A 26394-nucleotide genomic window follows, 5' to 3' on the forward strand; every position below is an offset into this window, starting at 1 on the left:
ATTCACATCAGTTTCAAAATTACAGTTATGAAGTAGTAATGGAATGATTCATTTGCTGAGGGTCTCCACAATACATGGAATTGTATTAAAATACTGCAGCATTAGTTTAGGACCACTGTTCTCGCTCTATCAGGCTGAAAAAATACCTAGCTTAGGAAAACATAGGAGCACTTGAATTAGAAATATGCCTCACCATTACGTGTATCTGGGCTCTGTAGATTCCAACTGTGATTCCCAAGCTTTCATAGCACGAGTTTTACCCACCTGGCTATTTCCCTAGCCCACACTGAGCATTCTTGAGCAGAAAATCCAAAATGGTTCACAATCTGAAATATATCAAACATTGTCTTGCTGCAAGTGAGAAATTTCTACAACTGGAATCCAAATATCATGCCTGTGTGAAAGATTATAGGTGTATTAGAGAAGTATATCTCATGAAAATGGTGGCTGTTACACTTGTTGGGTTCTATTCTAAAAGAATATATCATGGGTATGCACATATTCCATATTCTGTGTAAAAACAAAACCTTTTCTAGTTTCAAACAGTGTTTCTCTCTCTCTCTCTCTCTCTCTCTCTCTCTCTCTCTCTCTCTCTTGCTGGGTGTGTGTGTGTGGGTGTGTGTGTTTCTGTGTGTTGTATTTGTGTTGTGTGTATTGTGTGTGTGTTGTGTGTGTTGTGCATGTGTGTGTGAGTACGTTGTCTCTTTGTGAATGTTTGAAGTGCGATATCATAGAATTCAGTGACTAGACTCCACTAATTAAAATTAATATTGTTACTAATAATTCATTGCTAATATACATCAAATATATGGAGGTTTATATAAGGACATGATATGGGTTGAAGGACTTTGTTAACACCCGAAGATCTAAAGACTGTGGATGAGGGAGATTCTTTTCTCTGAAATGTGTAAACGAGGGTCCATTCATCTGACATATTGTCCACTCCCACAGTTTTTGCTGTTTCCCAGAGTCTAATATCTTTTTCCTACACCTTTAAATGTATGCAAGTTGGAGTATATTGCTTCATTGAGTAAATCTTGAGAGTGGGCATGGTTTGAATATGTTCACCCATGTGTTTTCATGAAATCTCTTACAACCCAGTTTTGTACAATGAAAACTTCATCTTCCTGGCAACATAGGTAATCAGATATATGAAAAACATCAATTTATTAACTTACTGTCCATTCTTAAAATTTAAAGTCCTCAAATGTGAGAGGATAAAGCATGAAGCAAGTGCCATGGAATGGCAGAGTATGAAGGAGCTGCAGGCCAAAGCCAAGGAGGAGGAAGCAGAGAAGCTGTAGTGTATCCTGATGTACAAAGAGATAAAGCTGCAGTTCGAACTGGGCAAACTGCTGGCTTCAGAGAGCAAAACCCTGATGGTACTCCACCAGGCAGCATCCTGGCCAGAAGCTGAGCTTAGAAAAACACGCAGCATCTCATAAACAAACTATGGCAGCTGCCAACGGAGAATGGAAAAGGCAGTAGTAGCACACTTTCAGGAGACCACCACAGGCTTGCCCACTGAAAAACTGCTGCACTGACCAAGGCCACTCACCCGCTGGCAGCAGTAACATGCCTTAATGGCAACTATCCCAAAAAGAGGACCAACTTCCTGTGGGACAAGGTGAATGACCAGTGGTCATGCATTCATGGCTACAAGCACACCTGGGATGACAAGGTTCCTGAGAGCTCTATTCCCATGGGAGACCAGTTTGCAAAAGGAATCAGGCCAAGAAGGAATGCATGGCTGAGAAGGAACTGAACCTTCTGCAGAACCTGCCCTTTGAGAACAAGGTACAGGAATCCAGCTCAGTGGGCCTGAGAAACCTACAAGAATCCTACAAGAAACCAGAGTAAAGAGGAGCAGGGCCACAGCATGCAAGTGGCTGAGGTCTCCAATTCTTTGCTGGAATGTTTCCTGATGTGCCTCTCCAAGAAGGAAGCATTCCAGGGCTCTGGCAAGAAGAGGAAGGTTCAGCACCTATTTGGGAACTTCATAGCCAAGAAGTCGAACCAATTGGAGCTACTCCAAGTAATGAAGAACAAGAAGCCGCAGATGTAGGTTAACATGGCCACCAAGGAGCAGATGAGCGAAGAGGACCAAGAGGAGGCTACCAAGAGAAGGAAAATGAGAAAGAAAGGCAGGAGAAAGGGGGCCAGAAAAGAATTTTAGGCAAGAAGCATTCCAGTCCACCTGTTTTGGGTCACCAAAAGAAAGGAGTGTGGCACCAAGGAGGGTAGAGGAGAGAGTACTGCTCTGCCCTCTGAACCTGTTCTGAAAAGCTACAACTGTGCATACTGTAGCCTGGTTTAGGAGATGGAGACTGACCACAATGAGCTTGACATTAAAGGGACAGTCGTGCCTGGTCTCAATCAGTGCTGGACTATGAATTAATGGTGACATTGACTGGAAGCTGGTGTATTTTAATAAAATAAGTATTACAAGAAATAATATGTTAAGAACCAGGAACAAGGTAAGGCCTGCTTTTTATTTTGAATTCGGATGCTAGGTAAAGGTTGATCAAATTTCTAATCCATAGTAGATTGGTTTCAACACTTTTTCATTATTTTTTTATGAAAGCTTGTATATTTTTCAAAGCAAGAAAAATGGGTGGAGATTGCAGAGAGTTAAAAATACACAGGTACCTCCTGTTGCTTTTAAGTTTTACTTTCAGTAGAATTTGTATGTAGCCAGTGAACTTGGTACCAATATGGAGTGTTCTGTCAGAAAAAGTTAGAAAGGATATTAAAAATACCGCTTGTACTAGGAAAACTCAAAAATTCTTTTGGAATTGGCTGTAATTATGAAATAGTCCTTCTTGGTGTTACTTTTGGTGGTGCATTTGTCCAATAATTTGCACCACAGTAAATAATGGTAATTAACCTTGTTATTTAAGAAAATGGTTGTCTCTTTGTCTGTAGCTAATGACTTTTGTTTAATTGGCTTGGGTTTTAGTTTTTATTAAATGCTGGTCCGGGGTTTGCTGTTGAGGCAATTAAGGCTTCCTGGAACTCACTCAGGCCAAGTGCTTTGGTTATAAATGAGGACCCACCCACAACAGATTCCACACTTATTTCTTTCCTGGATGTTTTTCCCTGATTACCTGTCCTTTTTTATCTTAATAAACTTATCTTTTCATACATAAAGAAAATTGAAGCTCTACCTCCTCACAATCATCCATACAACCAGAAAATTAGTGTAGATATCAGTGAACAAAGTTCAACAGGTACTGTGGCTTTCTGCTTGTGGTCTAATCAACTATTACTTCTCTGATAGCTAATTTTTGAATTCCAAGGTCTAGGCCCAATTTTTTGGGGGGTTGACACTAAGACTAACAAGGATAGATAGGGAATGAAAAAAACCTCAGATCTAATGAAAGCTCAATTTTCATGGGTTCAAAGTTCATGACAGAATCCCTTATACACTGTCATTGGGAGCTTCTGCCTTCTTACCAAGGGTCTGCAAAACCCATGATAAAATGCTGCCTAACCAAACAGGTGTAAGACTGGAAAAAAAATCATGTATTTAGTTCTTTCCAAATTATTGTCATTACCTTTGGCTACACAGTGGATCAGATAGTATCACAATGACAAGGCTCAAAATGAAAACTTGTGGAATGTAGGAAAGTCAGAATTCCAATGGATCTATTAGATAGTTCAGTGGAGTTCTCCTATATGCAGAACTACAGGGCCTGGATAATGAAAAACAATTGGTTAGAGATTTTGGCACACTGTTTAACTGTAAGCCTGAGAAACAGTGAAGGAGGTATTTAAACGTAAAATTATATAAATGAATCCCACCATATATGTGTTACAATAGGCCCAGGGTAAGTAGGAGGATTATGCACCATTTCATGGAAAATGATGAGAGTTTTGTACTGTAAACTGTAATGACTTTTTCATCATTTGTACGTAAATGGGACTCTAATTCCCCATGCACAATGAATTTCCCATCTATAATTTTATCATTTTCATTAATTAACCAGTTTGATTATTGATGTTCAGCTACTATCTGAAACAATCTTGACTGAGTGGTAAAATGTTTGGAACAGTGCCTGGGGGAATTTGGCACTATTTCTTGAACATATTCATTTTGGTGGGGAAAAAAAAAACTCTTCCTACCTAGAATAGGCTTCATTATAAACAACCATGTACACTTAATCTCCCCAATCCAACAAATAGCAGGGAAATCAGGTTCCAAGTCGTGACCATTGTCTCAGACCCTCATATATGCCCAGTTCTAATAGATGTATAATATCACTGTTCTAGATTTATATTACTACAAAACTTACACATTATTTAGATATACAGTGTCAGCCAACAAAGTCTAGTTACAACAAATTTAAGTGTGAGCAACTCAGTATTGTGGATCCCAGACAGGGAATCTGGTGAAGGTTAGTTACCAGAGCCCTGCCAATATTTTCTGGAAGAGTGATCTTTCCGGTGGTGTCCACTACCAACATTTGGGTTCAAGCTCTCCTTCTGTTCTTTGTATATTCTCAATTTTTCCATGGTTGTACCATGGAGCCTCAGCAATAGTGGATCACAATATGTCAGCAGAATGTCAATACATCCTTCTGTATCTTGGGCAAGCATGGGAAAGACGAGTAAGTGCCCTGTTAACCTCTAGCCTATATGTAGATAATATGTTAATATACTAAGCCTTGAAACCAGGGAACTCAGGGAGGAAAACAAATATTCACTAGGAGAGCTGAGAATTACTCTTCGATTTTAATGTCGTTCTGGAACCTGTGAAGACACCTCTTTCCCTTTAAATCATACCATGCACTTGTGCAGTAACAAAAGGATAGTGACTTTTCTCACATACAAAGATGTCTTCATTTTCACCATGTATTCTGACTCTAAGACTTGGGTCTGTATCATCTTTTTTAGTAAGTGCTGAAGCCACTTTGTAACTTGTTCCATGTTTATGAAGGTGTTACCATTCATGTGGTGCAGTGCACCAGATATGTTCATAGGATGTAGGTTATCCAATAATTCTAGACAGATTATTTCAGCCAAGTTGGTTTCCTCATACAATCAGTGATGAGGATGTTTTGGACATCAGGTAATAGAGTTGCAGGATTTACGGCAGTGGATCTTTCAGTCCAGGCTCCAGGATAGTTCAGAACCAGAGCCTGATATTATTTCACACATGCAATAAAAATCCAAAGGTCTGTTTTTCCTTTCAGGAGCCTCAACTACATGGTGTTATATGATTTCATAACTGCTTTTGTAGCATCTTGGATATTTTGTCACTAATAAGGATTGTAGAATGACAATGAATGTGTATAGAAATTACCAACAATAAAATGCTAAGAGATAAGAGCAGTATATGGACAATTGTATATGTTTATGATTCCAGAACATTCTATATCTGTGGCAACAACCATGATTACTATCTGTGTGTTAATATTTGAGATATACCAAAAATTTTTACTGGGCCAAAATTGTCACATCTGTTAATTGAAGTTCTGAATTTTTTTTATTTTAATTTTTGTCCTTATATTCTTCTTGATTTTCATAATTTCATTTATTAATATCGATACCATCATCATAAACATCATCATCAACTATTCTTATGATGATACTGGGATATGAACTCAGGACCTTGCACAAGATGGGTAAGTACTACTACTACTATAGTATCCTCTAGCCTGATTTTTGAAATTTTAAGTAAATTTTTTTACTTGAACAGTTGAAAATTCTTTTGTTGTCATGTTCTGTTTTTGTTTTGTTTTGACACAGTGTCTTGCTACGTAACCCAGATCAATCTTGAACACTCTGTGGAGCTCAAGCTGACATTAATATTCAAGGTAGTCGCACTTCAGAATATCAAGCACTGGGATTGTAGACATATGTTACTAAAACCTATATATATGTATATATATACACATATATATATACATATATATACATATAAATATGTCATTCTTATATATACACATATATATATCATTCATATATACATATATATATATACATATATATATCTGTGTGTATGTATGTATACATATTTTTTTCAAATAAGGAATTCTATACAAATTTTAAAGGTATCATTTTATTCTTTTAAGAATCAGTCGTATAATTTTTCTTTCTTTTTTCATTAAGAAACCTGGAGTCCTAACTTGAAATATTTTTTAGCCAAGAAATATAGAGGATAATAGAGCTTATTTGCAAATAAATATTGGTGAGGGAAGAAATGAAGATACTTAAAATTATAAAATATGATAATGGTTCTAGATATTAAGTAATATCTTCTTCTCTCTCTTTCTCTCTTTCTCTTTCTCTCTTTCTCTCTCTCTTTCTCTCTCTCTCCCTCTCTCACTGTGTGTGTGTCTGTGTGTGTGTGTGTGTGTGTGTGTGTGTGTGTGTGTGTGTGGTGTTTACCATTACATTTCAGAAATATATCCGTGGGAGTTGGTTCTCTCCTTCTAATATTTGGGTTATCCGGTTGGAACTCAGGTCATTAAGCATGGCAGTAAGCACCTCTATCCACTGAGCCATTCTGTCATTCTCATGGCAAGGCATTCAGAAGATGCATTCTTTTCCTCCTCAATCATTTATGTCTAATTCTCCATCTGTACCTGATGAGCAAATGGTTAATGAGGATCATGTCCCTCATTTCTCCATTATTTAATAACAGGAAGACTTTCTGAATGCAACTTAACTTTCAAGACTGAAAGAGAATATTCTGAGTAGATTTAAAAACTAACGCTTGCAAATGAGAGCTTCTAAAGACTGCCCATAGAGCACACATATGAATGTTTTTTGAATGCATACAGAATGGCTACTACTGAATGACAAACTAGAATGAAACTAGAATGGAGAGAGGCACAGGGAACATATGGTGTGGAGAGTAATGGAATTTTATAATAGGATGTGGTATGATATTTCATTGTAAATTAGTTTTTGTATGTATTCTTGGATAATTTTGAGCTCATACTTGTGACTGCACAAATGAAAGAGATCAGAGCAGAACAATATTGTAGACTCTGTACTAAGTTGGATACTGTTCAGCTGGTTGGCTCACATTGCTTTGTCTCTCAGTTCATGCAGTGATTTTATTCTTTTCTACTCCTTTACTTTCCTTTTGTCTAAGGTTCTAAGGATTGACTTTTGTGCTTCAGAATGCTATGCAAAAGTTATATTACCATGCTCTGCTGTGGCCTCAACAGTGTCCATGTTTACTGTCAAAAGTGAGATCTTTTAGGTGGCCCCAAATTTGCCCTTAGAGTGGAATTCCAGGAGAGATCTGGAGTCATGATTTGATATCTGTCTGTCTGCCTGGCAAAGCACTGAGAGCCATGCCCATGGGCAAAATCTTTGAACTGCCCCAGCCCCAATGCTTGCTCTTGTATTACAATTGAAACTGACACCTTTGCATTAAGGCAGTGGTTTTCAACCATCCTAATGCTGTGAATCTTTAATACAGTTCCTCATGCTGTGGTGACCACAACCACAAAATTGTTTTCATTGCTATTTCATAACTTTAATTTTTGCTACTGTTATGAGTTTTATGGTAAATATCTAATGGCAAGACATCTGATGTTTGAACCCCATGAGAGGGCCACTCGATACTAAAGGCTTTCTCACCCAGTAGGGTTGAGAATTAGTATAATAAGCCTATTTAGATACGTAAATAGAACTGTTGAAGGAGTCCTTGTGGATAAAAATGATGGACTGTTCATTCCTTCTCTATTATCACAGCTGTTTGAGAATATAATAAATCTCCATGGGTTCTGAATTCTGTGTTTGATTGGATGGGGGTAAGATCTGAGAAGCCTATCAAAGTGACAGATAGATTGATATTTACTCTTCAGCTTCTAAGTCACCAGTTTATTTCTTCTTCCTAGCAGCAGGTGTTTCTGTTTCATATACTTCTTCAATTTCTCCTAATCAGTGTCCTCTTTCATTGTGAAGGATGAGATTTGAAAGAGCAGTGTGTCTAATTTGGATTTCCATGCCCTTTAATTGACTTAGAAACTTGAGATCCAGTGTCTAGGAGACAGAAAAAGGACTCAAATGGAGATAAATTTGTGTTTGTACCAGGACTAAGAGGCAAGCATACAATAAATAAGATTAGAAGATTGTGGAATGTTATGATTTAAGTGTATGAATTCCTGGAAAAACCTCCAGTCCTCTATAGACTGTCAAATTTATAGGAGGGTCACTCTAAATTTTCACAGCAACACAGTATCACATTACTATTATTTCCCTGTGCCATCTATAGGTAGAGGAACTGGTGTTCATTTTTATTGATTATTCTACTTTTTGGTTGGGAAATCCTTCCTACTTTACAATAGTATGAGATAGAGGTTACTTATGCTTATGTTATAAAACTTTTCATTTTTTAGATCAACCCAAAGAAGAAGAAAGGAGGATAGAAAGTAACAAAGAAAAGATATTTCTTAAATTTAAACAACCATCAATTAGAGCTCTTCTTTCTGTAAATAAGAAGAAAAATCTCTTACATGAGAAGTACTGGTATGAATGATGAAGACAAACTTGACCAGCTTAATTTTTCCAGAAAAGAGAAAAAGAACACAAAGAAAAATTTTGAATATACACAAGCAATTCTAATTAACTCTAATGACACCTTTGTGTAGATTTGTTTCAAGTTTGCTTAACTAAGTTAATTTTTCAAAGTACTTTCTTCAAAATTAGCCCAAAGCCCCATTTTGTACATGTGTATTTGTTACATTAATTTTTTTTACAAATCCAAGGTAATGCAATAGGTCAAAATAAACATCTATTCAGGAAAAAGAAATAATTCTGAAATTCCTAGCAAAAGGTCACTTCCAAATTGAAAACCACAGTAGAAGCAAATATTGTTTCTCTCCAATAGAGTCTCAAATGGATATATAATAAAAACCTAATCACAGGTTGGATGATGAAGCTATAGCAGGAGATATGGGATGGGAAACTGATCAGAATATAGTGTAGAAAATAGGACTTTTATTATTTTTATAAAAAGTCCCCCACAAGAACAACAAGAATGTAACCTTGGAAAAAAAAAAAGAATGTAACTTCTGACTGTAGGTGACGTTATTATACAGGTGAAGGCAGGTATAGGATAGAACAATGCCTATCACTGGAAATGAATTAAGGAATGTTGGGAGAAAAGGTTTATAGGAAGGAAGAGATGGGAGCAAGAGGAGGGAAGAACTGAGAGAACGTAGCCGGAAGTGTTAAGATTTCTCTCTGTGTATTTACAGGTTGTTATGATTATTCTTAAGGTGTGAATGAGTGTAGGATTTTGTATGTTTAGATGACCAAATTATTTCTTATCAATTGAGTCAAAGGTTATTGTGTGGTATGTTCTTTTATGATTTAGTTGAGTTCAAGAGAATGATTTGTGTTTGGTCACTGGGCAAGCCACAGAATTGGAGATATATGTTGTTGTAGCAGAATTAGTATATATATATATATATATATATATATATATATATATATATTAATATATATATATATATTAAGGGAGAATTTGCCTTATTCAAATACATAACCAGTAACTTCATGTATATTTTATGTGATTTTACTGATTTTGCAGTGGAAGAGGGAAAACAATCTGGGCATTACTTAGGGTAATATCTTTGAGCAGGAGGAAGAGCCATCTAACACTGCTATGATTTTCCAAGTCTTGGAAAGGAAGGCAATCAATCCAGATGGGCTGCTACATAGTCCCAGCCCTTTATCAAAAGTTCTTTGATTTTGGCACTATTCTGATTGGCCAGGGCATCCTGGGAACCATGCACAGAGAGGAAGGCAAACCATCCGAAGTCAATGATCAATCAGAACAAAACAAAACCAAAGTTTTTCAGTAGGTTTAGTCCAGCAAGGCAAGCTCACATTCCACAAAGGCCGAATCTCATCTCTAGCTGGAATGACATTGCTCACTGTAGCACACTCGCACAGTACATCATCTTGGCCTACACATTCACTCAGCCACTTGTTCACACCACTTGTTCATAGCCTCTAGCTGCTCCCTTTGTTCCAGATGATAGGGCTGGGTATGTAAGCCTTTAATCCTAGTACTCATACTTCATACACATTTCCTAATGATTTTGGCAAGTTTAATCAAATACCACTGAGAGACAAATCCAGTACACATCTTTTGGAAAGTAAAAACATATCAGAATAATGCTGTCAAATTCCTTTGTAGGTCATCAGCCTGCTTACATTTCACTGCATAAGAAGTGCAGGCAAGACCCTCTGGCCTCTAAAACTGGCAGTACTTCCAAGAAGTCCTGTAGAGAAAATGTCCTGTCATTTCTAGCATGAAACATGTTGTTTCTGGTCAAACAGTTACTGTACTGGTCTCTGTGACAGACCTCTGTGCCTTGGCCCCTGCCAATCAACTACTCACTCTAGAAGTCCTAACATTGATAGTCTCAGGGTCTCAAAGAGTCCTGGGGACATCTCTTTGCCTCTGATTTAAGTCTATCTCTCAGAAATAACAAGCTTTCCTCAGAACGACAGGCAGCAGAAAACACATGCTTTCGCCTGTGTTAAGAAACATTGTGCATGGGACTTCCCTAAGACTTAAATTCCAGGTTCTTACTCACCTTTTGGGATTACCAAACCTCTTTGCTCTCTCTTATTTGCTTCTCCTGTCTGGCAAATGCTTTTTCAATAATTTCATTGTCACCCAGGGGCATTTTGTATGCTAAGCACTCATCAGACTTTGACCAGGACTTCAGCCCCAATGGTGTCTTTTATAATTTAATCCTTTTAATTCTATTTCTTGAAAAATCCTGCCCTATATGTGGAGAGTGATTACAGAGCTCACCTCCATTACTACTTGTCTTCTTGTATGTACTTGTGAAATATCATTTCTTAATTTCACACACACACACACACACACACACACACACACACACAGTTATTTTATTGCACTCGGTGAATGAAGTCATTTAAACCTTAAAAAAAAAACTTTGTTTGTTTCATGTATGTGGGTACACTGTCACTGCCTAAAACACACCAGAAAAGATCTCTGATTCCTATTACAGATACCTGCAAACCACCATGTACATTCCAGGAATGAAAATCAGGAACTCTATAAGGAAAATCAGTGCTTTTTACCCTTGAGCCCCTTCTTCTGCCCCATTTAAACTCTTTAAAATCTATTTGACAGTATATGGGTTTAATATCCTTGAGTAAGATTCCTTCCCATCATCTCTCTCTCACTTCACCTAAACCACCTCCACATTCTACTCCACCCTCTTCCTCTTCCTCCTCCTCTTCTTCCTTCTCTTCCTTCTCTTCCTCCTCCTCCTCTACTTCTCCTATGCCTTATCATTGCTCCTTCTCTCATATCCTTTTATTCCCCTGGTTTTGATCATAACACACTGAGTTTAATTATGACTTTTGTCCTCAGAGTGGATTGGGTTTCACTTTTGAGAGAGTAAGCCACTTCACAAGGGATAGCTCACTTAACAGAAATGACTTCCCCTCACCTCAGTAACAGTTAACTATTAATAACAAATATAACCTGTACAATTCAGTACTCAGTTGACCACCACTGCAATATGAAACTTCATTGGAGTCTTGGGGCTTAGACCTGTACCTTCATCACAGTTTATTATATCCAAGGGAATCACATCTCTTTGCTCATAGCAGATGTGGTGATATCACTCCTACTACCTCCAAGGATATGTGTGTGTGTGTGTGTGTGTGTGTGTGTGTGTGTGTGTGTGTGCCTGTGTCCTTTAGATTTCCAAGTGCAGTTTACTGCATATAACAAGAAGAGCTGCATTGTTAATAAGGAGTGGCCATTCCCCATCAAGTCCAACCCTCTCCTAGTGTGGTTTAGACTCTGGTCCGAGGAGAGCACAAGAGCACTGTAAGTATTAAGAGTATCTGTCATTGGGAACAAAATCATTCTTATGTGTGAAAATCCAGGAAGTTGGTGTATGAAAGTGAGAAGAGCAAGTACGCAACACAAAAGCAATAAAGGACAGACAAACTGCCACAAAAGAAAAGAGCAGTTGGCCAAAATGAATAGCCTACATCCAGCACAAAAAAAAGGTGATTCCCAAATTCATAGATTGCATTTCAAGGACATTTTTCTCAGAGATACAAAATCGTGTAGTCCTCTGAAACACTCATCATTGTGAAATTGTAACATGTGTGATGAGGTCAAGTGATACATATAACTTCATTTACTATACTCATTGTTTCATACCTAGAAAGGAATCACATGTGAAGACAGGAGTTTCTGTGGGAGGCTTGTGACTACTGAGCACTGTGCCTTGCTGGCATGTCTTTTTTTATCTTAATAAATCTTACCTTGCATAAATAAAAAAATGATAATTCACACATCCTCACAGTCTCCCTATACAACCAGAAAATTAAATAGATCAGTGAGCAAAGTTTCCTTCAGTCACAGTTCTTTTTGCTGCTCTGTGGTCTCATAAACTACTGCTTCTCCAATATTTACTTTCCTCATTTCCTAGCTCCAGGCTTCTTATGGAGGCAAATATCAAGGCTTTTATGCTGGCCCTCTCCAAGTGCTATATGGTGTTATATCCCAGGGCACCTTGACCTGGATTGATTGTTTCTCCATGATCATTAATATGTTCCAATCATATTTTTCTTCCTAGTGCAACTTATGATAGCTCATCTATTCCTTATTATGCACCCTTTACCTACTATCCTGTGAGGAGGGGGACACACATTCTTCTTACTTCATTATATCTTTCTGAAAACATTATCTGTCTTCAGGCAGAAAATTAGCTACTGCAGAGACGTGCCTTAACATAGCTTTTACTTCCTCGTGCTGTGCCGATATTCTGTTTCCTTCCTCTATTATCACAATTAAATTTATGTTAGTGTGTCGGGCGCCCTCCAGTGGAGAACAACGGTACTGTGCATGCGCAGGGTTTGCACCTGGTGTCAGTTGGCCGTGAATATGCTAATGAGGGGCGGTACCGTGCTAGTGAGGTGATTCATTCTCCGCCAATCCCTGGAGGACAAGTAGTGGGGTGATAGTGGGGTGACCTGTGCCCCACCAATCCCTGAGAGATTATTAGCATACTGTTGTGTATATAAGGCGAGTGACTTTGCCACTCGTGGTCCCCTGTCCCTGTTCAAGAGACCTGTACAGTAAAGGCTTGTTCGCAGAAGAATCCTGTTGCCGCGAGTCATTCTTACTGGCAAGACGTTGGGCGCGCGACATTAATGGAGAGTTTTCCTGGATGAAGCTGACATTTGTGTTGTCTTGGGGTCTTATAACACCTGTTCCTAGTCTCTGTTGAGAACTATGAGCCAGCATGCATACATGATTATTGGGGAAGTCAGAGGGACAAATCAGTATGTAATAAAAATAATAAAAGGACAAGATCAAGAAGGAATGGGATACAGAAACATTACTGTATCATCTATATTAAGATAGATTAAATTACTGTATTGATCTGTATATTGTATTTTGGTCTTTACTATCTCTTCCTGGAGCAGTCCTGAGCTGAAGTCAGATGCTTTTTAACTATGTTATATAGTATCTGGTGCAACAATTGTAAATAAGGTATTTATTTTAAAAAAATATCAAAAGGCCTATGAGATGTTGTGTTTCTGATTTATTTTGCAAACTTGGTAAGTTTTAATTTTACTTTATTAATTACTTCAAGTGATTGGATACTCCTTTAATGGACCAGTGTACCTCGTGGAATTTTATTTCCTCTGCTGATTCATTCACCTTATCCTTATTGATGGTCCATCTTTTGTTTGTGAAGTGTGCTATTAAATCAGATACTGTTTTCTATCTCTCATTTGATATTTATAAGGAAGAAATCATCTACATATAAATTGATAGTGACTTCCTGTGATCTTTGAAATGAGTCTAATTCCAATCAAATTATATTATGTACTGTGACTGGATTGTTCTTATATCCTGTGGGACCCTGGTTATTTGCTATTCCTATGAAAATATAGTTATTTCCTAGAATTAAGGTGTAAAGGAATTCCAAACAATAAGTCTGTTAAATTTACAGTGATTAGCCAATTAGTTTGCCTTTTGTCTTATTCTTAGGAAAATGTCTTCTACATCTGGTAATAGTCCTTTCATTTGGCCTGTAAGGTTATTTATGTTTCTATACTGTACTGTAAATCTCCATTTGCCATTCAATTTGTTAACTGGCCAAATGGGATGCTTTGTTTGAAGCTCTGTGTTGGGTCTATGAAGTTTTATTTCAGTAAGGTTTCTATGGTTTCTTTTTCTTCCTCCATCTCCCCTTTCATGGGGTGGGCCTGGGAGTGAAACACCATCCCAGATGCCACCACTGCCCGTTGTGCTTTCCAGGTCAGGAGGGAGGCAGCAGAAAGTAAGGAGTCAGCACGTTTCCGAGCTGCAAATGTCCACATCCTTTGCTGTCTCAATTTGGTACAAGCATCTGCCTTCCATAATGGCTCCAATGTGCTGCACTAGAACACGTGCTGCGCCTTTCCTTTATATGGTGAGGTGTCCTGCGCTACATCTCTCCAGCAGGAACGACGCGGCACACACAGGATCCTACTGCAGAAAAGCTTTAATGTGTCTTGAGAGGGAGAGCATAAGCTTACAATGCGGAGATGCCGAGTGAGGAATAACCGTCCCTTATATAGGAAACTATGCTCTCCTAGGACGATCACACTCTAACTGGTCGCTGCCAATTATGCCAGATGACGTACCAAAGCGTACGTGTCCCTTTGTGTAGGGAAGTTACCAGGCGCTTGCGTATTGCCCTTTTTACTAGGTGCGTTCTGCCGGATGCCAGTGCCATCTTGTAATGGATTATGTGAGGACAGCTCCTTGGACAGCTCCTCACAGTGAGGAACACTGGATAAGGTTCAGGGTTTATGCTGGGGCATGGGTGCATCTCCTTCATCTGATATTTGGGGTGACAGTGCCTTGGTGGTATATTTCTGATTGGCAAAGAGCCATCTGTGAGATCTTACCTGACACTGCATTGTATTAGGATGGTCTTTATTATTAGAATGCTCAAACACATAGTCCAACAAATCCTAGCCCAAAGCAGATAAAATTATGGCATTTTCAGTGGTTGGAAACTCCACATGTAAGTAGTGATGTTCAACATTTTGTTTGAGGTGGAATGTGGGTGCTGTTGGATTTCCTTCTACGTTCCAGAACACAATTACCTGTCAACAGCCAGGTATTCCTAACTAAGTATAATAGGGACACTTTGTCCTCATACTTCACCTCTTTCCGCTCTGTAAAGATATTTGTATGGAATGTGCAAGGTCAGTTAAGAATGATTTTTTCTGTCTTTTTAATTTACTGGATTTATTTTTACTTAGTTACATTTCAAATGTTATACCCTTTCCTAGTTTCCTCCCCATAATCCCCATTCTATCCCCACACTTTTCTTTGATGGTGTTCCCCCACCAAACCACCCATTCATTCCCACCTCCCAACTCTCACATTCCCTTCACTGGGGAGTCCAGCCTTGTCACGACCAATGACTTTTTATCCCACTGTTGCTCAATAAGGCTATCCTCTGCTACATATGGAGCTGGAGCCATGGGTCTGTCCATGTGTACTCTTTGGATGGTGGTTTAGTCCCTGGAAGCTCTGGTGGTTGGTATTGCTGTTTTCACAGGGTTCCAATCCACTTCAGCTTCTTCAGTCCTTTCTCCAACTCCTCCAATCGGAACCCCATTTTCAGTTCAATGGTTGTTTGAGAGCATCTGACTCTGTATTAGTCATGCTCTGCCAGAGTCTCTCTGCAAAAGCACCTGACAATATGAGGTAGCTAATTGGATAGGCCCTGTAGAGAAGCAGGAAAAATTCTTGATTGCAATAATAGAAAACAAAAATCTAAAAAGTAAACTCAGGTGATTATATTAAGCACTCCAGGTCAGGTCCCAATCCCAAGAGTAGTTGGACAGAACAAAACCAACTCAATGGGTATTTTTTGTACACATTTTGGTCTCATATTGATATGTTTGGAATCAGTACCTCACTTTTCCAGTTTGGCCTCTATTCACAGCATATGAACTTCTCCACTTCTATTTCTCTCCCATCTCTACATCATACTTGTTTTTGGGTGTTCCATCCTCCTCCCTGCAACTCAGGAGACATGTCTGCCTGTGTGCTTACACCTTTATCTGATTTCTTCCTTGGAAATTGGAGAGTAACCCTGGGATTTTCCTGGTGTTTCCTTCCCATGTCCAGTCCTTAAGAGAATCTGCCACTAACAATCATATTATAGACTCACTCCTGATTTTCAGCTTCTAAACTTCTGGTCACTTCTATTATCTGCAATTGGTTTTCCCTTCTGTATTTAAATGTTCTCTTTTAAAGAAGACTCAGGACAGGCGAGATATCTCAGTGCTTAAGGATTTCTGTTTTTATGGAGGAATGACATTCAATTTCCAGTACGAATATCTGCATGCTCCAGATAAGTTCAATTACAGAAGACTATGTTTTCTACAAGCACTTGAAATCATATATACACACCCACTCTGAGAAAGACATACATACAATTAAATCTTAAAATACAATATTTTTAAAAAGAATTACTTCACTTGGCAATATTGGTCAATGTATTTAATCTGAGCCCTAGGAGCCAGATGCTGGTGTAACTCAGAATTTGAGGCCAGCCTGGTTTCTAGAGCAAGTTCCAGAACTCTCTCAAAGAATAAAACAATAAAAAAAAACATTAAGTATACATAGCAATATGTTGCTATTAGGAAAATGTGTAAGACATAATGTGTATTCAACATAGTTGAAAAGGTAGTCTCCCTTGTTTCTTTATAAACTATGACTATTAATATTAATGATCACCATGATCATGATCAACTTGTACCTATCTTTAGGATTTCCAGAGAAGTCTAATTGAAAAACAGAAAGCTCACAAAGATTGTTGGCATAAAGTAGGCACATAAACTGAACCTAAAACGAGAGGAACATAAGGCCAGAAGAGTGACAATATTCATTTCTTTCTCCTTCTTGACTGTAAATTCAGCATGTTGCACAGTTTTAAGCTTCTGCCACCATATTTTCACCAGGATATACAAAGTAAACTCTCTTCGTTTTTCTTCTTAACATGAATTTTTTCCCAAGGAAACCAAACCACAAACAGATACATACATACATAAATTCATATGTATGTGCATACACATGTATACATAAATATATACATATACACTAACTCCTTCCATTATTTCACTTCCACTTTCTTTTTTTGATTGACAATTGATTACATTCAATTGTTCAATTAGTCCTTCTTCAAGTTTATATTGGGTGGCAGAGTTTCTGCTTTCTGACTGAAATAAAATAAAAGTAGGAATTCAAAATATAATAGTTCTTTGAAAAAACTGTTAGATAATGTTTTGATGGGGCAAACACATAAAAGAATGTGTACATGAAACAGACACAGGTGAAAGGATATTATGTTAATGTAAGTAAGCAAAAGCATACTTGATGAAGGATTCTTTATTAACAATACAAATGTATTGTTCTGACCCACATTGTGTAATTGAACTGCATATGTTGGGACTACATTGAAAGAAATGCTCCCACAAATTTCTTGTGGTATGATGCAGTTTTCTACCACTTCTGTGAAATCAGGTCACTTGTTAGAATGACGTCAAACATAAAGACAAACATGATAGGCAAGACAGGTGCAGAGGAAGGACAAGTGGAAGGCATGTGATGTTTGGAGAAAGTATAAAAGGGATTCGACTGACAGTGGCAGAGACTGAGTTTGGCTTGCGTATAGAGGTAGATGTGCAACATGTATAAGTCTTGCATCTTCCCTGCTCTTCACTTCCCTGAGAGTGACACAGCAGAGAAATTCTGACATTCTTCCTGGTCCCTCCTGCTGACACAAGCCAAGGCAGAGACCTGGCTGTATATGGTAGGTAGTTCTACCACTCTGTTCATGTTTGCGATCCCAACTTTATTGGACTCATGGTGTATCTGTGGAGTGGATCAAGGTGCTGCTTGCTGTTGCCCTGTGAGCTGACCTGTTAGATTCCAGACAACCAAGAAGGGAGTTGCTCGAAAGAACCAAGCTAAATATGTCTACTTCTCCTTTATCCTTTTAATTTTTCTGTACCTCAGGTAGATGTTGTCATGAAAGGCCTTCATCAGTGAGTATTTTTTACATATGCCTGAGACCAGAGTTCAGTCTCTAGGACCAATAGAAGAGCAAGGTATCTGACTCATTTAGGACACTCTTTTCAAAAATATGGAATCAAAACAGATAAATACATCTCTTTGCACCATATAACCTATGGACTTTTACATGCAGGGTCAGGGCCCTGATGAAATTGAACCATCATCATAAAGAGTGTCTATCCCCACTGCAAAATTCTATGAGATCTTAGAATTCAATTAAAGGTAACTATCAAAAAGATGGTTTCATGATAAAGTATTGAAGTTGCACAAATAATATACTTAATGTAATTTAGGAACCCACAGTTGTCAAAGAAATACATATAGACAGATAATAAGAGGAGGTTTTGTTTCTCTCCAAAAAGGGAGGTGGGAGACTAGTAAGAATTAGCATAAGAAATCATAAAAGCAAGCATAATTAGTCATCATAGGAATTTAATAAGGGGAAGAATGAAAAGACAATAGACTAAATTTTGGAGGCAGCATTCATAATCACAGTCTTTTAAATCATATGCACATGTCATCAAATACATCACTTAGGGGGGGAAAGTTTCAGACTACAAATGAAAAAAAGAACTGAAAGATTTGAAAGATCATTTCAGGGGGGATTTAGTTCAGTGGTAGAGTGCTTTCCTAGCAAGTGCAAGGCCCTGGGTTCGGTCCCCAGATCCAAAAAAAAGAAAAAAAAAAAACAAAAAGATCATTTTCATTACCAAGTAAGATGGCTTTGAGAAATGAAGAAATGAAGAGCTTTCAGTTCAGAAGCCAACCTGACATGCAGGAGGCAAAATTAAAGGAGTGTAGTGGTAGAAGCTATTTCTTTTTTTTTTTTTAATTTTTTTTTTATTACCTTGAATATTTCTTATATACATTTCGAGTGTTATTCCCTTTCCCGGTTTCCGGGCAAACATCCCCCTCCCCCCTCCCCTTCCTTATGGGTGTTCCCCTCCCCACCCTCCCCCCATTGCCGCCCTCCCCCCAACAGTCTAGTTCACTGGGGGTTCAGTATTAGCAGGACCCAGGGCTTCCCTTCCACTGGTGCTCTTACTAGGATATTCATTGCTACCTATGAGGTCAGAGTCCAGGGTCAGTCCATGTATAGTCTTTTAGGTAGTGGCTTAGTCCCTGAAGCTCTGGTGGCTTGTCATTGTTGTACATATAGGGTCTCGAGCCCTTCAAGCTCTTCCAGTTCTTTCTCTGATTCCTTCAACGGGTCCTATTCTCAGTTCAGAGGTTTGCTGCTGACATTCGCCTCTGTATTTGCTGTATTCTGGCTGTGTCTCTCAGGAGCGATCTACACTTCTGCACTTCTTTGCTTCATCCATCTTGTCTAATTGGGTGGCTGTATATATAAGGGCCACATGTGGGGCAGGCTCTGAATGGGTGTCCCTTCAGTCTCTGTTTTAATCTTTGCCTCTCTCTTCCCTGCCAAGGGTATTCTTGTTCCCCTTTTAAAGAAGGAGTGAAGCATTCACATTTTGATCCTCCGTCTTGAGTTTCATTTGTTCTAGACATCTAGGGTAATTCAGGCATTTGGGCTAATAGCCACTTATCAATGAGTGCATATCATGTATGTCTTTCTGTGATTGGGTTAGCTCACTCAGGATGATATTTTCCAGTTCCAACCATTTGCCTACAAATTTCATAAACTCGTTGTTTTTGATAGCTGAGTAATATTCCATTGTGTAGATATACCACATTTTCTGTATCCATTCCTCTGTTGAAGGGCATCTGGGTTCTTTCCAGCTTCTGGCTATTATAAATAAGGCTGCGATGAACATAGTGGAGCACGTGTCTTTTTTATATGTTGGGGCATCTTTTGGGTATATGCGCAAGAGAGGGATAGCTGGATCCTCAGGCAGTTTAATGTCCAATTTTCTGTTTCTATAAGGCAGAGTACATGCCATCTAAGCAAAGCACTAAGCTCAGATGTTCTTCTCTTGCGAACTTTTTTAACAAATAAGAAGCATAAAGGTGAAACACGAGGAGGTCATGATATAAAAAGTTAATAGAAAAGGAGACGGCTATAACAGAAAGAGATATTGCAAAATAGTAGCTACAATTAATCATTTGTAGGGAACTTGACTGCCAGAGAGGGTTTTTACACAGACCTTTCCTTTTGAAGTATTTAAAGGTACAAGTTTTGGCTGCTTGTTTGTTTTTGTTACTCCTCACATGCCCACTTAAATAATTACAGATTCACAGATCCACTTGTGTCAGAGCAACAGTGCAGTCTAGGAAAAACCTCAGTTTTGCTACTTCCTTTCCTATCCTAGGTGTTGTGGGAGCCTCAACTTACTGTACAGACAAAGCCAAGTCCAAGAACCACACTACATGTAGCCAGTCCATCAAACAGCACAGAAATGGCATCAAGAAACACCAGTCACTAAGATATGAATCTCTTAGGGCAGCTCATCCCAAAATTCTGAGGAACATATACATTGACAGGAAGCCCAACAAAGCAAAGATAGTGAGTGCATGAGGAGAGGCCATCAAGGATCTGATGAAGCCTGAGGCCATCAAGCCCAAGGTGCCAAAATGACCCATCCAGAACCGTTGCTATCTGACTTTTATTGCTCACTTGAAATTTGGGAAGAGGATTCGAAGCTAGGTGGCCAAGTATCATAGGGTCTGCCAAAAAAGCCAAAGGTTCAGAACAAGGCAGAGGCCACAGCTCCAACTAAGGCCCAGGCTTCAGCTCCAGCCAAGGTTCATAAAGGAGCCTATATCCCTCTGAAAGCCTGGAAGAAAAGGATCCTGCCAATGTGAATACTGATGGACTTCAGTGACACACCTACATACACACTATTTGCAAATGAACAGTTTACTGTGCTCCTTATACAAATATTCATGAGACAAATAAAAAAATGTTTTGTTTTGTTTTAGGAATGGGAGACCAGGGATATCTGAAAGTGAAGAGTAAAGGTGAGAGACGTTTTAATTATGAGGTCTCAGTATTAGGGGTTGGGTATTTAGCTCAGTGATAGAGCACTTGCCTCACAAGTGCAAGGCCCTGGGTTCGGTCCCCAGCTCCGAGAAAAAAAATTAAGAGGTCTCAGTATTGAAAGAGAAGCATTGACAGTGAAAGAGACATCAGAAAATGGTGGAAGAATCAGAAAATGTACCTTGTTTAATCACTATGCACAAAACTTATCTATTCTAAGATCCCTTCTTTGTTGAACAATCTTGGGAAGTTTCTGTCCATCTCTGAAGTTGGAAATTTGTGGAAGATCATTGAAAGGCCCCTGTGTCAGTCCTCAGCTAGAATGGGAGCTTTCTAGTAAGGAGGAAGTAACACCTTGAGAAGGGAAGTAAGAATTTAAGGACTAGTACCTCAGAGTTTGAGAATTAAATTCTGATGTTCATAAACTACATCTGGTCAGATCCTTTCTGGGGTGCAAAGAAAATTTTTCTCTAGAAGTCTAATTCTCCCGTGCCATTGAGGAGGAGAAGCTTCTGAATACACACATAAACACACACACACACACACACACACACACACACACACACACACACACACTCAGAGAGATTTATCTCTTTTCATTTAATCTTATCACTTTTTTATGCATAGTTAGACTGGTACTTCTCTGTGGAAAGAGCAGCAGCTTCACAATGCTCTGATAATGAATGGAAATTAGGAAGAGGGACTCTGTGAATCAGTCCTGTAGCTTGCCAGTGCCTGAGCGTTCTGGGACTACACAGCACTTCATGTTCAGGGCATTTGAGATCTATGTTGAGTTCACAGCACCAAGACATAAACATTGAGAGTGGGGAGAAAAAACAAAGAGGATCTAGCATTCCTTTTAAGGGAGTCCTTTACCTCTGTATTCCAAAAGAGAAGTTTGCTATGATGGAGCCACATCAACAGACACTATGAGGAATGACTTGACTAGAGTGCTTAATAAAGACAGAAAAAACAAAGATGACTCTCACATTCTGGCAAGAAAACCAACTGGTGTCATTGATTCTGTTTAGAGATAAGTGGTAGTGGCCAAGAGAAACAGTTGTATGTGAGGCTATTTGTGTTTTTCTGCCTGCCCTGTCTGGATTGGCTGTAGCTTTTTGTTTGTTTCTTTGTATGTTTGTTTGTTGTTCTTTACTAAGATCTAGTGAGGTGAAGTAAATGGGGGTAAAATCAGCCTTTGTCAGTTAAGATCTGAAAAGCAAACCATAGATTTAAACATCACACCACACTTAATGTAATAAATAACTATTATTCTGCTGAAGTTGAAAACATCAACAGAACTGCTCAAGTTCAGTTTTCAAAAACACTGACTAAGAATGCACACTTAAACAATATAACTAACATTGGCCCACTTGATGTGAAGCACATCGATTGTATGGTACCCACAATTACTTGCAGAAGAAATGAGTTACATGTATAATTTCTGTATGCTGGTCTCCAGGAATGTATACAGCAAAGTACTCAAAAAGCAAGTTACTGTAACAACAGCATACTTGGGACACTCTGAGTAGGTATCTCAGGAGAGTTACCAGTATTTTGATGGTTGAAAAGCCACAACTTAACAGTTGACCCAATCTGAATACATAAATGTCTCTCATGCACAATAATAAACGCAAAAAGGAGATGGGGATGGATCCAATAGCACACCGAGACATCATTAGAACTGTCAGGTAGGGAGGTGCTAACTTTAAGAACATTTTTAGTGGAGCATGACTAAAGTTTACACTGGGATGCTGACAGTCAAGAGAGCTGAAGATGGTCATTGTTCAGTTCCTGAATTTTTTATTTTCTTTTTTGAAAATTTGCTCCTAACAAGAGCTTCTCCTCCATCCTAAGTTAAGTGATGGACTTTCTTGCCACCTTTCTTCACAAGGTGAAAATTTGAGACTTACTTAGAATACTATAATTATATGTAATAAATTTAATTTATATTGTGACTTAAATAGAATACAAAAAGTAATTATATAAAAGTCATAGGTTTAATCTGTACATCTACCAATAATTTAGTTCAGTCCTTAAATAAGGATTCAAGGATTACATGACTTTAGGCTGAATCCTCTCTTACACCAGGCTAGGACATGCCACACACTTGCACCTTCGTACTGTGTCCTTTTGGCACTTATTAAGCTTATTATTATGGACATGGTGACAGCAGAGCCAGCAACAATAGGAGGGAGCAGATTCAAGGAGCTCCAAAAGGGGCTTGAAGGAGTATAAAAGCTGCTAAGCACATTCCAGGACCCTGTGCCACAGTCCCACAGTCAGGCTCCAACTTAAACTTGTGAAAACTATTCTCTGTTATTAGGTAAGAATTCTCCATCACAGAATCTATTGCATGAAAACCCAAGGAATATTATCTGTATTTAAAGGAAAGAATTTATAATGCGATGAGGAGATACCATTCTGCATGAAATATGAGACAAGGTGAAATATTTTACTACTCAAAACTGAGGCTATCAGTCTCATCACTATCATATCCTGGAAATAGAAACAGGCTAATTCTAAGGCCAAATCAAGGACATAGAATTCCCCAGATTTTAAGGGATTCATACACACACACACACACACACACACACACACACAAATATAATTAGAATACCAAATAAATACAATGATGTGGCATTATCTCAAGGTACAGTGAATAAAATTATAGAAAAAGCAATGATACCCTGTGGCCAATACTGTCATATACTGTGAGGCAGTAAGAGGGAATAGGCATATCCAGCTGCTCACATAACCTATTGAACCCAAAGCACATCCAGGTCAATTACAAAAATGGGTCATAAAAACAGCCCCTAGAAATTCCTACAATCCAACACATGTACAATCTTCTTAAAGCACAAAATGACAGTCATACACTACTACTCATATTCCCAGTCTGTGATTCAGGCCAGACACTATGATTTACTTTTTATAAGGAATCAAAATAGCCTGTGCCCCCATCACATTCCTATCTGAACTTCACAATCTGTGTTTAAGATGCAATCAGGAAAGTGATTGTGAACCCTAGGATACCATGGAGATATAGCCCACTGTGATGTGAGGAAATATGGGCTTAACATACATCACAAGACAGTCACAAAAAACATGCAATGTGAATATCTGTCCTTTATGTTCTTTCAGGGGTAATATGTGAATATTCTCTCTTTCCTTTTGCATCATGTGGAGATTTTCAGGTTTTTCAAATGCTTCATTCTCTCCTCCATAACAGGGGTGGTGGAGTGTTGAAATGATACCCTGAGGAAAATTCTGTTGGTAGAAAACCCAAGTAAACTAGCATATATTAGGACATAGTGGCAGGAAAAATATGCTTGGTGTCAAAGAGAAATCTGAGCACCAAAAGTTCTAGAAGTACATTGAAACCCTGACAGAGCAATAAAGCTATCTTTAAACTGAACACAGTTCTTACTATTTCATTACCACTCAGTTGCTGAAGATACGGAGAATTGTTTAAAGTTTTGATAGAGGTAGAATATTTTTGATCCATCCCAAAGATTTAAATACCTTTGCTGAGGGAGATTTTTCTTCTTGAATTGTATAAACACATGGTCCATTCATGTGACATACAATCCAATTCCCACAGTTTTACTGTATCCCAGAGGCCAATATTTTTCCTACACATTTAAATGTATGCAAGTTGGAGTTTATGGCCAATGAATGGCCAGTGGTGACAGCCTTGTGGCTACATGTCAGCCCAGAATGACACTCAGCATGGCTGATCGAAGTACCTAGGAGCACCAACCCCATAAAAGACCAGTTCACCAAGAGGATTCAGGCAAAGAAAGAACACATGGCCAATAATTAGCTGAACCATTTGTGGAACCTGGCCCACATGTACAAGATGCAGATGCCCAGCTCAGCCTGCTTGCACCCTGTAAGACACCAGAGTAAGGAGGACCTGCTCTGCAAACATTCAAATTATCCAACGTCTGAAGTGTTTCTGAGAGCCTCAGGGACTAGGGGCCCCAAGGAAAAAGTACCCTGGGGCTTAGGTGAAGAGAGGACGTTTCAGGCTCCTTTTGGGGACCTTGCAGCCCAGAAAAAGAAACAATTGGAGTTATTTCTTGTCACGAACCGCAATAAACCTCAACTGGATGTGTCGAACCAACCAAATAACAGAGGATGAGGAAGATTACTAATCGGAGGCTGCTGCAGAGTAGGGAAATAGAGCAAAAGTCAAGAGAAGGGGGGATAGCCAGGTAGGACCTCAGCAAGAGAAAAGGGTATATTGTCAAGTCAGGGACAGAAAAAGAAAGGAGGCTTATGAGGCAGGCAGCATTCCAGGCCACCTGCTTTAGGTGTCAAGAAAAAAAGGAGTGTGGCCCAAGAGGGAAAAGCAGAGGAAAGAAAAGCCTCCCTGGAATAGTTCTGAAAAGCTAAAACTATGTACTGTGAGTAGCTGGTTGCAGAGAGGTTGGTTTCATTGAGGTTGATATTGCATGGACAGGTTTGACTCTTCTGAATCAGTGTGAATTAATGAAGACACTGACTTGAAGTTTGTGTATTTTGAGAATATGAGAATTACGGAAATAATATGTTAAGAACCAGGAAGAAGTTAAGACTTGACTTTCTATTTTGACTTTGGATGCTAGGTAAAGTTTAATTAAATTTCTAAGTTATAGTAGATTGGTTTCTATATCTTGCATTATTTTGTAAAAAAGTTGTATATTGATCAAAATGGAGAGAATGGGTAGAACCATAAAGCATGTAAAGGTATACTAGTTCCTTGGTGTTGTTTTAACTTTCATTATCAGTAGAAGTTATATGTGAAGCCAGTGACCTGGTTACCTCTACGGATTGTACTTGCAAGAAAGCAAAGTTACAATGGTTATAAAAAGGCCCATTATGTTAGGAAAATTCAACAATTCTTTTTGCACCAACTATAATTTAAGTATAGTCTTTCTTGATATTTGTTCAGGTAGTACATTTGGGCAAAATTTTAGAACCACACTAAATAATGGTACTTAACATTATTACTCAAGAAAATAGTTGTCATTTTGTTTGTAGCTGGTGTCTTATTTCTTTTTTCCATTGGCTAAGGTTTTAGATTTTAGCAAATGCTGGGTTGGAGTTTGCTATGTTGCCATGCAAGGCAGCCTGGAACTCACTCAGAACTCATGCTGAGATTAAATGAGTAGCCTCAACCAACAGATTCCATGTTTACTTCTCTCCTGGATATATTTCCCTATTTCATTGTCTTTTTTATCTTAAACAACTTATATTTGCATTGTAAAAAAAATTAAAGCCCCACATTTTCACCATATACCATAACATCAGAAATTTAAACTAGAAATCAGTGAGCAAAAAT

The 26394-nt window shown here is 38.5% G+C and overlaps 1 pseudogene; it reads left to right on the forward strand.

Annotated features, from left to right (window-relative positions):
* Positions 1-1238: 1238 nt before the first annotated feature.
* On the forward strand, positions 1239-25452 carry LOC116889618 (annotated as a pseudogene).
* Positions 25453-26394: the final 942 nt, after the last annotated feature.

The sequence above is a fragment of the Rattus rattus genome, chromosome Y (assembly GCF_011064425.1).
Source record: "Rattus rattus isolate New Zealand chromosome Y, Rrattus_CSIRO_v1, whole genome shotgun sequence".
NCBI classification, from domain to species: domain Eukaryota; kingdom Metazoa; phylum Chordata; class Mammalia; order Rodentia; family Muridae; genus Rattus; species Rattus rattus.